This window comes from Dermacentor silvarum, chromosome 4 (assembly GCF_013339745.2).
Source record: "Dermacentor silvarum isolate Dsil-2018 chromosome 4, BIME_Dsil_1.4, whole genome shotgun sequence".
Taxonomy (NCBI): Eukaryota; Metazoa; Arthropoda; class Arachnida; order Ixodida; family Ixodidae; genus Dermacentor; species Dermacentor silvarum.
Genome location: NC_051157.2, coordinates 144,922,681 through 144,937,425, shown reverse-complemented (window position 1 = coordinate 144,937,425; position 14,745 = coordinate 144,922,681). Strand labels below are relative to the sequence as shown.

The window sequence follows — 14,745 nt, the reverse complement described above, 5'->3', positions numbered from 1 at the left end:
AAGCGCCACGCGCTTGCCGGCGCGTTCATGATACTTTCCCATTCTAGCCACTGGTACTCGGTGTAACAAAGCTTCGCTGCTCGACCATCTTCACGGAGTGGAAGGGGCGGCGATATCTTTACTGCGATAGCAATTATAGGGACACTTCAAACTGATTTCTGTCGTCGGCGTCGCCGTCGTCAGGTTCCGTATAAAGTCCAAGGGCGATAAAATCGTCGCCGCGTGCGGTATGTCCGAGTGAAAGCGCGGGGGGTATGCGCCCTTTCACGGAGAGCGAACGCATGTCGGAGAGCAAACGCGACTTCCCCCCTCGCGCGAAAGGCCATGGAGGTGTGTGAGGGATAGAGGGGGGTGGGGGCGACGCTTTGCTGCGGCACCAAATGCGTATCTTGCAAGCGGGCGCAAGGGGATCTGGCGACGCAATCTCCCAAGCGAAATGAGAAAAGCGGGAAGGCAGCGCAGGAGGGAGAAGGGGGGGGGGGGCGAAGTTTCTACTCTTCTAACTGCGTGCTTTGTGCCCGTGCAGGCTGTCGCGTGCACGGTATCTTGGAAGCGATCTCCAGACAGCTCTGACCTTAGTATGCGCTGTGCCTTTCGCCGCTCAGTTTCCGTAGAAGCGATAGACCGCACGAACCTTCGCTGGCTGCGGCCGCGGCGCTTGTTCACGCCAGCGTTTTGACAGTGGTTGTCTGCGGTCATCGAGGGTGATCTATTCATGTTTGCTTGTGCGCGCTGACACCACGCTTGTTAATTCACTTAGTAAGCGAATCTGTCCAAGTTTATGCAGCCGTTAAAGCTACTATCCCTACACCGTATAGCTCTCTACTAATTTGCTGTCGCAATTGATGTTTCGCCTTTCGGGCGAAACTGCGACATGTTTTTAACAATATTGCTGGAGCGTTGCCCGCGCCTTATGATGGCAAGAAGCAGTGAGATTGATGAGAGCATGTGAACGTGTGCAATGAACTCCAGTGCAGGCGTTGTCTCCTGAACTTCCGCACTCTAATAAGTGCACTGTTCTATATCCGTTTGGACGAGCGAGCGAAGACGAGGAGGGCGAAGTGGCGCACCCAAGGACTCTGAGCTCGTGACCACGCAGCCGCCTTGCAACGTTCTAAGATGCAATAAAAGGCACCTTAGAATACTGGCGAAGAGGGAACGCGACCCCGCGAATCAAGTTTTCCTGGAAGGCGATGCCTAAAGGCAAGATACCAGAATTTGTGCCCGGTACCGACTAGTCATCGTGGGTAGAGCGACTGGAGTTCTACTATGAAGCCAGTGACATCGTCGAATCTTCCAAGAAGCGAGTGGTTCTGCTCACGCTGTGCGGTGAGCAAACCTACGAGACGCTTAAGGCCCTGGTTGCACCACGGAAGCCTTCTGAGGTGGACTTGGTGGACATCATCAAGTTACTGAGCCAGCACTGCGACCCCCGGTCATCTGAGTTACTTGGACGATATCGCTTCCAGAAACGAGACCAGCTCGCTAATGAATCGGTCAAAGATTATGTGACAGCTCTGCGAACTTTGGCAAAGGACTGCAACTTTGGCAACGCAGACTCCACGACGGTGTGTCCTGATACGTCGGGTGGAAACGCGGAACTGCACTCTCAACCAGGGAGTACAAGGCTTCTTTTGGAAATTATGCTACGAGGCAGATTGGTATGTGGGATCCACGATTCTCATCTTCAACAACGGTTGCTAGCTGAAGATAAGCTAACGATTAAGAAAGCGTACGAGCTCGTTTTGACTGCTGAATCAGCAAGAGATCAGCAGAGACAGATTCAAAGCACTCAGCAACAGGCCGAAAATTGTGATATAGATCGTCAGAATGTTAGCGAGGGCTATACAAGCAAGGCGCATGAGTGCTTCCGATACTTAGCAGATCATAAGGCCGACAAGTGCTACTTCGAGAATGCTACGTGTAACTTCTGCCGCAAAAAGGGTCACATCGCGAAAGCTTGCCTGTCGAAAAAGGCTAAACCACAGAAGTACCAAGGAAGTCATCGTTTTGAGGTGGACGAAGTTTTAGAGGAACAGGAAGGTGGCCTCTTTACTGTTTTTCACACAGGACTAGAGATCACAACCACAGCTAGGTTCATCGTGACAGTACGACTGTCTGGTCGGCCACTCAAGATGGAAGTAGACTCGGGAGCAGCGTTTTCTATAATAAGTGGAGTGACGTTCGCTCGCCGCTGGCCTGACGATGCCCCGGTGTTAAGAGAACGCAAGCTCGCTTTACGGACATGGTCGGGAGAATGTTTGGACATCCTAGGCTCCATGCTTATCAATGTATCTTTCAACAACAACAAAGCACAGCTACCCTTGCTCGTGGCTGGAGGAGTTGGAGCCAGCTTGTTAGGAAGAAATTGGATCGAAAAAGTGGGCATTACGCTGCATGGACTCAACGATCTCGCGGAATTAACAATCGACGCTACATTAGCCAAGTTCTCCGGGGTGTTCGATGAAGCTCTCACTGGACATTCAGGGCCACCTGTACGCATTGAACTTGCTGAAGACGCGACACCGAAGTTTTTGAAGTGCCGGCAAGTGCCATTTGCATTGCGAGATGCCTTATGTCGAGAACTCGACAAACTCCAGGCTCAAGGCATAATTGAGCCAATCTCCGCGTGTGATTTGGCGACGCCAGTGGTCATCGTGAGGAAGAAGAATGGATCCTTATGATTGTGCGGGTATTACCGGAGCACAGTAAACGCAAGCATCAAGCCAACGGCGTATCCTTTGCCGACAGCAGCTGAGCTGCTTGCAACTCTACGAGGAGGACAGATCTTTTCAAAGATTGACTTGACACAGGCTCATCAACAGCTGCACGGCGACAAGGCCACTTGGGAGATGCTGGCTATTAACACAATTAAAGGCTTGTACGCAGTGAAGTGACTGCCATTCGGCGTTTCGGCCTCACCATCTATATTCCAACGTTTCATGGATACTGTGCTCGCTGGACTACCCGGTGTTAGCGCTTATTTAGACGATATCCTCATCATGGGAGCGTCGAATGAAGTGCATCTAGATCGACTGGAAGCAGTTTAGCAGCGTTTGCAACAGGCAGGTCTCAAAGCGAACAAGGAAAAATGCATATTTGCGGTACGCGAAGTGCATTTCTTGGGCTACAAAGTGAGCACTAACAGAGTTGAGCAGACGTCTGAAAAGGTTGAGGCAATAATGAGTGCGCCTGAACCAATAAACAAGTCGCGGCTACAGTCATTCTTAGGAATGATAAGTTTTTACAGGCAGTTCCTCCGAGACAAAGCGTCCATCGCCGAACCTCTTCATCGTCTATTGGATAAAGAAGCTAAGTGGAAATGGGAAGCCCCGCACAAAGCCGCTTTCAACAAACTTAAGGACGCACTGCGTGAGTGTACGGTTCTTGCGCATTACGACAACTCTCGCCCACTGATGCTCAGCTGTGATGCTTCACCTCACGGGTTAGGGGCAGTTCTTGCGCAGTTGGACGGAAATAGACACAAACTGCCAATAGTGTTTGCGTCAAGAACACACGGCAAATGTGAGAGAAACTACTCCCAACTCGACAGAGAAAGGCTTGCAATAGTGTTTGCAGTCACGCATTTTCATCAGTACATTGCCGGCCGGCATGTACTCATAGTGACTCACATAAGCCGCTTCTTGGAATAATGTGCCCTAGGAAGCAAATGCAGCAAGTGTTATCACCCCGGATGCTTCGTTGGTGCATAATTTTGAGTGCCTATGACTACGAGTTGCTGTACCGAGAAGGAAAAAAAAAAACATCAGAATGCGGATGTGCGCAGTCGACTTCCGCTGGCTTCCGATGTCGATGAGCTAGCGGCACCAGGTGACGTATTGATCATTGAAGGTTTGCGCAAACCTCCATTGACTGCCGAGGAAATAGCAAGGCTGACACTGGAAGACTCCACGCTTTCTCAACTTTACAAGGGGTTGCAAACAGGATCAACAGCGTCATGGCAAGGTATACACTTCCAACCCTACAAGAGTCGGGTACAAGAGCTCTCTACGCACCGTGGTTGCGTATTATGGGGCACACGGGTTGTGATTCCTACAGAGGCTAGGGAAGTGTTTTTGACTCTCCTTCACTCTAGCCACTCAGGAATGACTACAATGAAACGCTTCGCTCGCAGTCACCTGTGGTGGCTTGGATTGGACGCTGACATCGAGACCAAGGTGCGATCGTGTGAGACATGTCAGATGCACAGCCATCTTCCTCCAGCAGCTTTAATGCCGGAATGGACCCGTCCAAGTGAACCATGAGAGATCGTTCATGTTGATTTTGCAGGGCCGGTGAACAATCAGAGTTTTTTAATCGTACTGGATGCCTTCTCCAAGTGGCTAGAAGTAAGACAAGTGCCGTCATAGTCTACTGCCGCAGCCACGGATGTGCTACGATCGCTTTTCGCGACTTTTGGCATACGGCAAGTGAGAGTTTCTGATAATGGCACAGCATTCATTTCGTCGCAAATGCAACACTTCTTCAAATTGAACATGATCAAACATGTAACATCAGCTCCATACCACCCGGCCACAAATGGACAAGCGGAGCGCATGGTTGCAGAAACGAAGATGGCGCTCAAGAAACTGACGAATGGAAGCCTCTCCTGCCGACTGTCACGCTTTTTATTTAAGCAGCATACGACACCGCACACCACAACGCTAAAGACGCCTGCAGAATTAATGTTTCGCAGGCAGCTTCCGTCTCATCTGGATGCGCTACAACCCCGGAAACACAGCGAAAGGGGAAGGGTGGACGATATGAGAAAAGGTTACGTGAAAGGTGACAAGGTGTGGATAAAGAATTTCCTGAACAATAACCCCGCCTGGCTACCCGCTGTAGTAGTGGAAGAATGCGGCAAGAGGTCCTTTGCAACGATGACTCAGGAGGCAAGCGGTACCGGCGTCGCGTATATCATATGAAAAGAAGATATACGTTGATTTAAAACGCAGTTCAAGAATCACCCTATCATTCTTGTCCAGGAAGTGACTCACCCGAAGACAATCGTTTCACTACAACAAGACCATTCCTCAGTTCAGGGGCCGAGCCTCCGACAGAAGATGCACCCACGGCTTCTGACTCGTCTCCTAATGCGTACCCGGAATTGCCCACTGAAGCAGGGACGCCCGAAAGAACGCAGCGATCCGAACAGCCGCAAGCCGTTCCCGATTGTATACCACGCAGTCGCTATGGTCGTGTTCTGAAGGCGCCAGAGCGAATAGGCATTTCAACATGTCAACATAAAATTCACTAAGATATGTTGGGGTTCACTAGAGGGGGGAAGTGTTGTATATCAGCGTTTGAACGAGCGAGCGAAGACGAGGAGAGCGACTCTGAGCTCGTGACCGCGCAGCCGCCTTGCAACGTTCTAAGATGCAATAAAAGGCACTTTACAATATGCAAACTTGAAATGAGTTTATTTGCCACCCAGTACAAAAAGAACTGAATGTAGGACTGCAGACAAAAGCGGCAGTGATGCAGGCGGACGAGCCAATAGTGACTAATTATTATAAATTATTCGTATTAAATTTTCCCGGGAGAATAGCTATCTGTGACGCCCCCTTATCAGATCGAATTTCTGACATTATGTCACGCATGCTTATAAATTGGAATTCTTAGCTCCACCTTCTCTGACACATACGCTTTTCAAGTAATACGACGAAGAATGGAAACTAAATCACAGATTCCACAACTTGCTCGTGCGTGTGTTTGGTTTCACACCTATTTTTATACATAGCTCCAGCCAAATAACGCAGGCAGGACATGTGTCCTTCTCAAGTGAACGGTGTAGCAGATGACGCTCGCAATACGATGTTACGGGCCGGGGTTTGGTGAACCTTCAACAGCGTCTGCTTGGAACTGGAACCATGTTGACCATCGGAGAGGGTCCTGCAGGGAAGACAAGGCGACGAAAAAACAAATAACGCAAGTTAATTACCTGGTTACGGGTGAGCGGTGTACTCCAAAGAAAACATACAATAAACGTTCAGCGTGCATGCACCTGCACGCTAGGGCAAAGCAAAAAAGTCTTCTCCACATGGTTGCTTGCTGGCTTTCTTATACCCTCCACCATCCGGGCAGTATTACCGTCCCCTCTCCCCCACTGCAGGATAGGGCAAAACAGACGAAGTAGAGAGGGTGGATGACCGTAGCGGGATGAACACTGGGGGTGAGAGGGGTTGCGAGAAGGCACGGCAGGTTTTGTCTCTGACGTATCTCTGACCCTCGCGACGGACATGTCTGTTCATGTTGACGATCGAGATCGTTAGGCACGCCGATTTCCGTGCGTTTGCACGTGGTCCGGGCATGGTCACTCTAAGTGAATCGCAGCAGACTGCACGTGGTCTGGGCATGGCCACTCTAAGCGAATTGTAACAACGCCCTAGCGCGAACTATCACCCATATCGCCACTTCCTACTTTCATATGGCGCTGATCTTCACAATAGCCGGCGCTAGTGTGATATTGCGAGAAGCTCTGTTGGCTTCAGAGAAATAAAGAGTCGCCAGTAGAAGAGGCCAAGTGTGACAAAAGAAGTGGAGTCAGCAAAACAGAACCGGTGCATTCGTTGAGTGAAAAGGGTTGAGTTACATAGAACGAAAGAAGGAGAAGTGAAGAGAACTAATTTATGTAAACAATATAGAAAACGTCGCATATGTCCAATTCTCAGATATGCGTGGTGCCCATCGATTTCTTTTCTCACGCTGAAAAGAATAGAAATTTGCTTCCCCATGCACCCGTAAAGTCAGTACGCCATGCTTTAAAAAGTACCTTCGTGTATGCATTAACACATGGCTAAAATTCACCCGCCGTGGTTGCTCAGTGGCTGTGGTGTTGGGCTGCTGAGCACGATGTCGCGGGATTGAATCCCGGCCACGGCGGCCGCTTTTCGATGGGGGCGAAACGCGAAAACACCCGTGTACTTAGATTAGGTGCACGTTAAAGAACCCCAGGAGGTCCAAATTTCCGGAGTCCCTGACTACGGCGTGCCTCATAATCAGATCATGGTTTTGGCACATAAAACCCCATAATTGAATGTTTTTTTGGATAGAATTCTTCAATTGTCAGCTTGCGATATATGTAACCATAGGCGTAGGAGTTTCAGAGTAGAAGGCAGCGTGGGCACCGGTAGTTGTCCTCACGTTTTCTAATTCTTTCTTTTACCGGTTGCATTGTGAACAGTGTTCAGAGGGTGAGACAGCAACGATTATGTGCCCACCATATTAACAGTTGATTAAAAAAGGTCTCTGGCAACTTCTGATTTGTCGTGACGCTTGCAGAACAGCGGAGGTGGTTAAACTCATTTCCCGATCAGTCATGAGGGCTTTCAACATAATAGCGGTGCGCTGATTTTCCGCCTTGCAGAAATAATTCTTCAACTTCAATGCTTGGCTGTAAATAATACCTTGTAAATTTTATTTATGCAAAATCTTGCTGTTTTCCAAGTTTAAGCATCCATGGTGTCCCATTTCTTATGGCGAAAAGTTAGGAAGGCGGCGCCAGTACCTCATGTTAGCTGAACATGTTGGTTCGAGCGAGAACCAACGTGTAGGAATGAAAGAAACAGGCTGCTTTAAATTTTACGCAATCGCCTCGACACAATCGGGGCCAAATCATTGTGCTAAAGCCGCAATCTTCCATGTTCTTGAGAACTGCAATGTTATCGGCCAATGTGATCATAAGAAAGGTTTCATACATGGACCACAGCGAATTTTTGACGCGAAGAATGCAACTGATAGGAGGTCGTTGCATTACAGTAGGCGAGAAAGAATTTTTGTTTCCATTGATTGAGGGGCTGAAAACTTTTATAGGAATTAGTAGAGAGAACGCTGGCGTTGTGGTTCTTCAACTATAAAGGCAAATATCTGTAATACATGTGTCTATCTTCGTGCTTGTGACATGACCATACTCCCCTACCATGTTGAAGAAAAGAATACTGACTCATCGATCCATTATAGAATGTGTGGATGGTCGCGCTCACGTGTGGACGGTGAACGCGTCGATGGAGCAAGTTTTACTGCCGACTTCCTTGTCGAGCTCTTTAATACGGTTTATTCCAAATTTCCAAGAACGGCGCACGCATTGCCAACTGTAACATTAAAAACGCAAAATTTACCTGAAAATGCATTTTTGCACAATGGTAAAGCTGCATGAATGAAGGAAGACGAACTTTAGCAAACCATAAAATCTGATCATTGTTTCTGTACTGCCTAAACCGCCATACTTGCCGCTGTAGACGCTAACCCCAGGGCTGCCAAAATTGTGTCAATATTTGAATATCGTAGAAGCCCTCCTTTTCGACGTGTCTCGTAGATTCGTGGATGCATGGAGGAGGTGGGAGGAAAATTGCGTACAAGCCCGACGCAGTAATACCTGGCCGCATCAGGCCATATGGGCAATCGTTTTTAACCCGTTTGCTTTCGTTCACGGGGAAGTGACTTATGCTGTAAACATTCGCTGCGCTCTACCTCACCTTTGCAGCAAAGTGTGGGTTTTATCTCGGTGGTCTTCTTGAGATTGGTTCTCGACATCGAGGGATGAAGGCCCAGCCCATGGTCAGACACAGGCAGGTATACTGTAAACAAATGCCACTGCTTTCACTGGACTTCTTCCAACAGCATCGGCTGCCAAATGTTTGCCGTAAAATGTACAGATGCTTATCATTTCATTCAATAGTGCTGCCATAACAAGCTTTCATATTTAGAGGTATATTCCCTAAAACATTCAGAGGTCCGCAATTTCATTCCATAGTATAGCGTTAACAGGCCGCCATATTTACAGCAATCACGCGTAAAAAAACACTGGCTTCTGTAATTTCATTTCATGGCAACACAATAACATGCAGTCATATTTTCATTTTAAACAGTTTTTGTGTGCATTCATAAACTGCGTTTTTCGATAATAACGAACCGGCTACACTAATTATTCATCAATATTCGAGTATCCCGTTCTCTCGACAAGTGTATTTTCTCATCCTTGCTACAGAGTCTCCCTGCTTTACCAGGTACCACGTACTTTACACTTTGCTAGCTATACATTTTACTTGAAGCAATAAATAAAAGGTAGCTGACAACAAAACCAAAGCAACAGCTGATGCAGATATGAAAGTAAACTCGTATATTATCCTTTATTGGAAGTATACTTCAAATTTCTTTAGCTTAAAATAGAAGACCGGAAGCAGTATAAACAAATATGCGAGGCAAATTGATAGAAGAAATAATTGCTGCTCACAAGCCCACTGAAGGAGTAGTTCTTAAGCAAGCTGCTTTTCAAAGAGCTGGTAAAAGGCGGTAATTCGGCCGCTACCGTCCTTCTAAAAGCGATGAGGTGTCCGTCTAGCGGCACATCCAGGAAAGACGGAAAATTATGGAGCTAGACCATGCGTGCGGGTGACAAGCTCTTGATTATCGCGGACAGCATCAACGCAGCCGCCCATGGTAGGGCAGAAGTGGATGGACGCAGAAGGTGAAAAAACGGCCATCATCAGCAAAATCTACGGAGGAGGAGGAACAACTTTATTAAAAACACCAGTCAATGAACGTCAGGAGAGAAATCCTTCTCCCCGTCTCCCCTAGCCGTCGGCTGGAACACAGCAGCAGCAAGGCCTTGACCGATGGTGTCCTGCTGGACTTTGGGGTCTGGGCTGCGGAGAAAAGCCTCCCGGGATTCTAGAGTGCGCGAGCTATCATGCTTAGACGGACATGTCCACACCATGTGAACCAGATTTGCTGCCTCCTTACAGAATTTGCTCTTTGAACTGAATACTGCTGGATGCCACTTGCTGTAGAGTACGGAGTTTGGAAAAAACCCCGTCTCTAATTTAGCGAAGGAAAATTGCGCATGAGGCATTGTGCAACGACTGCTGCTCAGATGCCCACTCTGCTGTCTCTTTGTCACTCTGCTGTAGTGCTGTCTTTACGCCTTTCGCCCAACACTGCCAACCATCCCCACAAACATTTTTATTCGCGAAGAGCACAGTTGCCCGGGGAAACATGCACAACTTACATTGAAGAAGTATTGATACTGTGGGGAATTGTCAACACGGGCATGTCGGATGAAGGTAAGGTTGGACATCTGAAGGGCATCGCTGAAGATGTCTACAATTTTCTTATTTCAAAGGACGACCTGCGCATGCCTTCTGATCTATAAGACGTCACTGTCGTGCTTTTGAGGCGCTGAAGACGCGACGAATATTGCCAAAAGTTAGTAGACTTGACAGCTTCACTAGGGTCGCAATCATGGACATCTCCACCTCCCACGACATCGCTTTGTTGGTACGTCAACTCGTTAAGGAAGAACTGGCACACTTTCAAGCACAAGGTGAAGGAAGAGACGCAGGACGGGAGTACCAGCAACGCACACTTGACGCACGCTGTCCTGAACAGACGGTACTTTGCCAACCGCAAATTAACAGCGAAAATCGACCCTTGCATGGTGAACGTGTGCGCGTCGACTCAGCGGATTTCCGGCAACCTTCGCGTAACTTCGAACACAGTCAGGCCGCACCACCCCAACGCCTTTCTCCCCGATACAGCCAGCCTCAGCCTCCATTTTATGACATCCCTGTGTACCGCAAATCACCTAATTGCTTTACCTGCTGAATCCGTGGACATATCGCTAGGTATTGTCTCAGACAGCAGGAGCAGGTTTTGGCCATCCCCGAGTATCAATCTGGAGGGCAGTACAGTACGCCGTCGCAGTCCGCTGCACCTCTTCGACGAAATCCGCGTGAACATGTATCCCGACGTGAGTCTCCAGCCTTCCACCACAGTTTTAAGCTACGTTCACACCGAAAGCGGAGCGGCAAAGCGGCCAAGCGGATTTTCAAAGCGGCGAGGCGCCGAGCGCGCGTGGCTTTTCAGACCGGCCGGGTTGTCTAGCTGCCCGCGCCGCCGGGGAGGCGAAGCATCCCGAAATTTCACGGACGTGCCAAGGTAAATATACCTGCTAGCGAAGCTTCCATAGAAGCCCATATGTTCAAAACATAGTGGTTCATCGGCGGTTCTTGGGGCTCATCGCCATCTATGTGAGGAGGGAACACTTCCGGCGGAAGAAGAAATAATTTGACGTCATATGCATTAAAAACAGAAGTGATGTCATTGTGTTCTCGAAGGCGCGAAATTTGTTTTTGGAGGCCTGCCATTGTAGCTGTCTATTTAAATGTCCCGCCATTCGACGTGATGAGCGTTTCGAGATTTAAGCGCTGAAAGCGATGCAGGAAAAGATCAGCCGTACGGGTGTCGAAATCGCATCGCTGCACAGAAGATACTTTCCTTGGAGGCAGACGAACGCTTTGAGTGTAGAGCCCTCGTCCTTTCGTCGGACGCCAAGCCCGTCGGCCAGTGCTGTCCCACGAAAACAACTAAAGTAAACAATTATCTGGCGGTCGCAACTCACTACTTTTGACTGAACAGGTTAAGAAACAATGAAACTGTTCGCGTCACCAAATTCAGACAAACGTCGACAATCAAAGCAACACGAGGGTCGGGGCGTTTTGTAGTAGTGAACTTTACGAGCGCGCCTTCCTGCCCACTTCAAGAGTTACGTTCCACTGCAAGTGATAGCGGCGTCAACGCCCGCCGCTATCCGTAGGCGCTCTTACGGTGGGCGCCGAAAAAAGGTATTTATTGACAATAATCGAGTAAAATGGAGTTGTTCTTTCTCGTCATGCGTTTATGAAATTGATTAGGAATTTCATTTTCGTTGAATGAGTTGAACTGTGTCTCGCTTTAATTAAAAACACTTTTTTCTTTCCCAATGTTTGTTCCCTCTAAACATAGTCGCGCTTCAATCGCTGCTCCCATAACCACCCTCGCTGATGTCAGTGACAATTTGTTCCTAACCGCTTTGCGCTCGAAGCTTCGCGACCTATCTGGATCGACCTTGGACATGCCGCCACCTTGCACTTCGCACTGTCACACCCAAATCCTGCGCAATCTTCTTCCATAGCTCGTTATTACTGTCGATAAAAGCCTTGGGTTACATTTGTCGTACAGGACCGGTTCCTGCTTGATTGTGTCGAGCATCAGTTCCCCAGAGAACACAGCCGGTTCGGACATGGTGGACGCCATTTGCATTCTCTCGGCCGGATGTTTATATTCTTTCACCAGCACTTCCGCCCTATCGGGTTTTGATTGACTGCGGCCAAAGCAGCCAACTTCTCCGCGCGGAAAAAATCGGCACGGGCGCGATCCGGCGAAGTGGCCGCGGATTTTCTGCAAAGCCGAAAATACGTGGCCGCTTTGCAGGAACCGCCTGTCCGGTTACCCGCTCCGCCTTAGGTGTGAACGTGCCTTTACTCCACCTCCGACCGGCTTTCGCCGCTCGCCATCGCCTCACCATCGCTCACTTTCACCACCACTCCAGCTGGGAAACTAGCTGGTGCGACCGATGGAGGGGAGGTCACCAGATGGTCACGCAGTCCTCCGCCTGTCGCCATGTTCAAAAACAAAGTGTGTGTCTGTGCTGATGGTTTAAGTACTCATGCTTTAGCGAATACCAGTGCTGCAGTTTCAGTGATGAGTGTTTTGTTTAAAAATCGTCTTGGACACAAGGTTATGTTCGCGTGGGACCGAAAGACTAGTTTTCGTGGAGTTGGGGACGAAACTCTGCGGGCCGTTGGTGTTTGCTCGGCTCTAGTTGTTGGTGGAGATGATTTTCCAACTGTATTCGTTTGAAACCCATCACTCACAACATCCTCCCTGGGATTGACTTCCTTGGTGAATCTGGTGGATTGTTAGATTGTGGGGCTAGGGAAATTTCTCTTCGAAGACACGTGATATGACCAATACCAGAAGTATGTGGCGTTGACAAGCATGGAGTATTTTCCGTGTCCCGTTATGTTCTTTTACCGGCTCAGACTGCAGCATTTGTTCCAGTTACTTCCACGCATGGTCCTCCGCATCACTGTCATGGTTTAATTGAGCCATACTCATCTACCATGTTGAAGAAAAGTATACTGACTCATCGATCCATTATAGAATGTGTGGATGGTCGCGCTCACGTGTGGACGGTGAACACGTCGATGGAGCAAGTTTTACTGCCGACTGGACTCAAGATGGCCATCTTTGACTAAGAAGCGACTGTCTCCGTTGCCGTTGCCGATTGATGCCGTTGACGCTTCTGCCAAGGCGAGCGCAGCAAATTGCGACTACACCATGGAATTCTCCCGCATGACGAACATGTCCCTATCCTCTTCAAAGCGTACATAATTGCAAAGGGTGCTCCTACGATATGCGCTAGTATTCTATTTTGCAAGACGAGCATGCAATTTTGCTTTTTGACTCACGAACGCAACACCGCATAAACACGGACCGAGCGACGCCTATTCGCCAGAAGCCGTACCGCGTTTCTCCTGCAGAACTAAAAGTAATCGACGAGCAAGTTCTAGAAATTCTACGGAAAGGTGCTGTCCAGGAGTCTTGTAGTTCCTGGGCAGCTCCAGTGACACTAGTTAAGAAAAGGGACATGGAGGTTCTGTGTTTATTATCGAAGACTTAAAGGAGCCACAAAGAAGGACGTATACTCTCTGCCACGCATCGACGATGCTATCGATAGCTTTCATGCAGCCTCCTACTTCTTCTACGTTGAAACGGGATACTGGCAAATGCCGATGCACGCGACTGATAAGGAGAAAAGTGCCTTTGTAACCCCACACAGACTCATCGAATTTAATGTCATGCCTTTCGGTTTATGCAACACGCCAGCAACTTTTGAAATGTTTGTGGACACAGTGCTACGCGGATTGAAATGGGAGATCTGTATCTTTTATCTCGATGATGTAATCATTTTTGGGAAAACACTCGAAGAGCACAATCAGCGACTTGGCGTCGTAGTGGACCGCATACAAAACAGAGGACTGGTTTTAAACTCAAAGAAGTGTCACTTCGGTGAGCGCCATACTCTCGTTCTCAGTTTTCCAGTCGACAAAGATTGGCATACGACCTGACCCTGAAAAGATTGCTGCCTTGCCCAATTTCAGACAATCGAAGACAGCGAAAGACCTCCGAAGTTTTCGGGGCCTGTGGTCATAATTCCGCCGGTTTATTAAGAACTACGCCCAACTTGCTCACCCACCCACGTGCCTCCATCTCAAAGACATTCCGTACGTATGGACTACAGAGTGCGAGGACGCGTTCCGTCAGCTGAAGTACTCACTGACTTCTGGGCCAGTCTTGCGCCATTTCGATCCCGAGGCCATGACTGAGCTACACACGGATGCTAGCGGTGTGAGCGTTGGCGCCGTCCTCGTTCAACTTGACCATGGGCACCAGCCCGTCGTTGCGTACGCAAGTCGGACACTGACAACGGCGGAGCGAAATTACACTGTCACCGAGTTGGAATGCCTGGCAGTAGTCTTCGCCATCCAGGAGTTTTGGCCATATCTGTACGGTCATTATTTCCAGATAGTGACGGATCATCATTCCCTTTACTGGCTTGTGGGACTGCAAGATCCTTCTGGACGGTTGGCACGCTAGGCGTTACGTCTTCAAGAATACAAATTTTCTGTCACCAACACGAGTGGTCGGTGGCATACCGATGCCGACTGCTCGTCTCGTCTCCCGTCGCCACGCACCAACGCTAACGATGACTACTTCGACGACTTTCTTGCCAGCATTAGCGAGTTTCCTGACGTCCCTACCTTTAAATGTGAACAACGTCGCGATCCTAGACTAATACCGCTATTAGAGGCTGCCCGCACGTCAAGTCAGACCACACCGTTCACGCTGTGTGACGGCCTGCTT

General features: G+C 48.9%; 1 protein-coding gene across 3 annotated transcripts in view; it reads left to right on the top strand.

The window, feature by feature from the left end:
- Positions 1-14,745, top strand: part of LOC125944803 (uncharacterized) — a 204,956-nt gene that overhangs the window by 14,134 nt on the left and 176,077 nt on the right. Inside the window, exon 1 of one of the 3 annotated variants that reach the window (XR_007466510.1) lies at positions 10,148-10,162. The exons of the other annotated variants lie outside the window; for them this stretch is intronic. The gene's annotated coding sequence lies outside the window, so the exon portion shown is untranslated. Of the gene's footprint in view, positions 1-10,147; positions 10,163-14,745 lie in introns of those variants that run through there. 3 annotated transcript variants of the gene reach the window in all.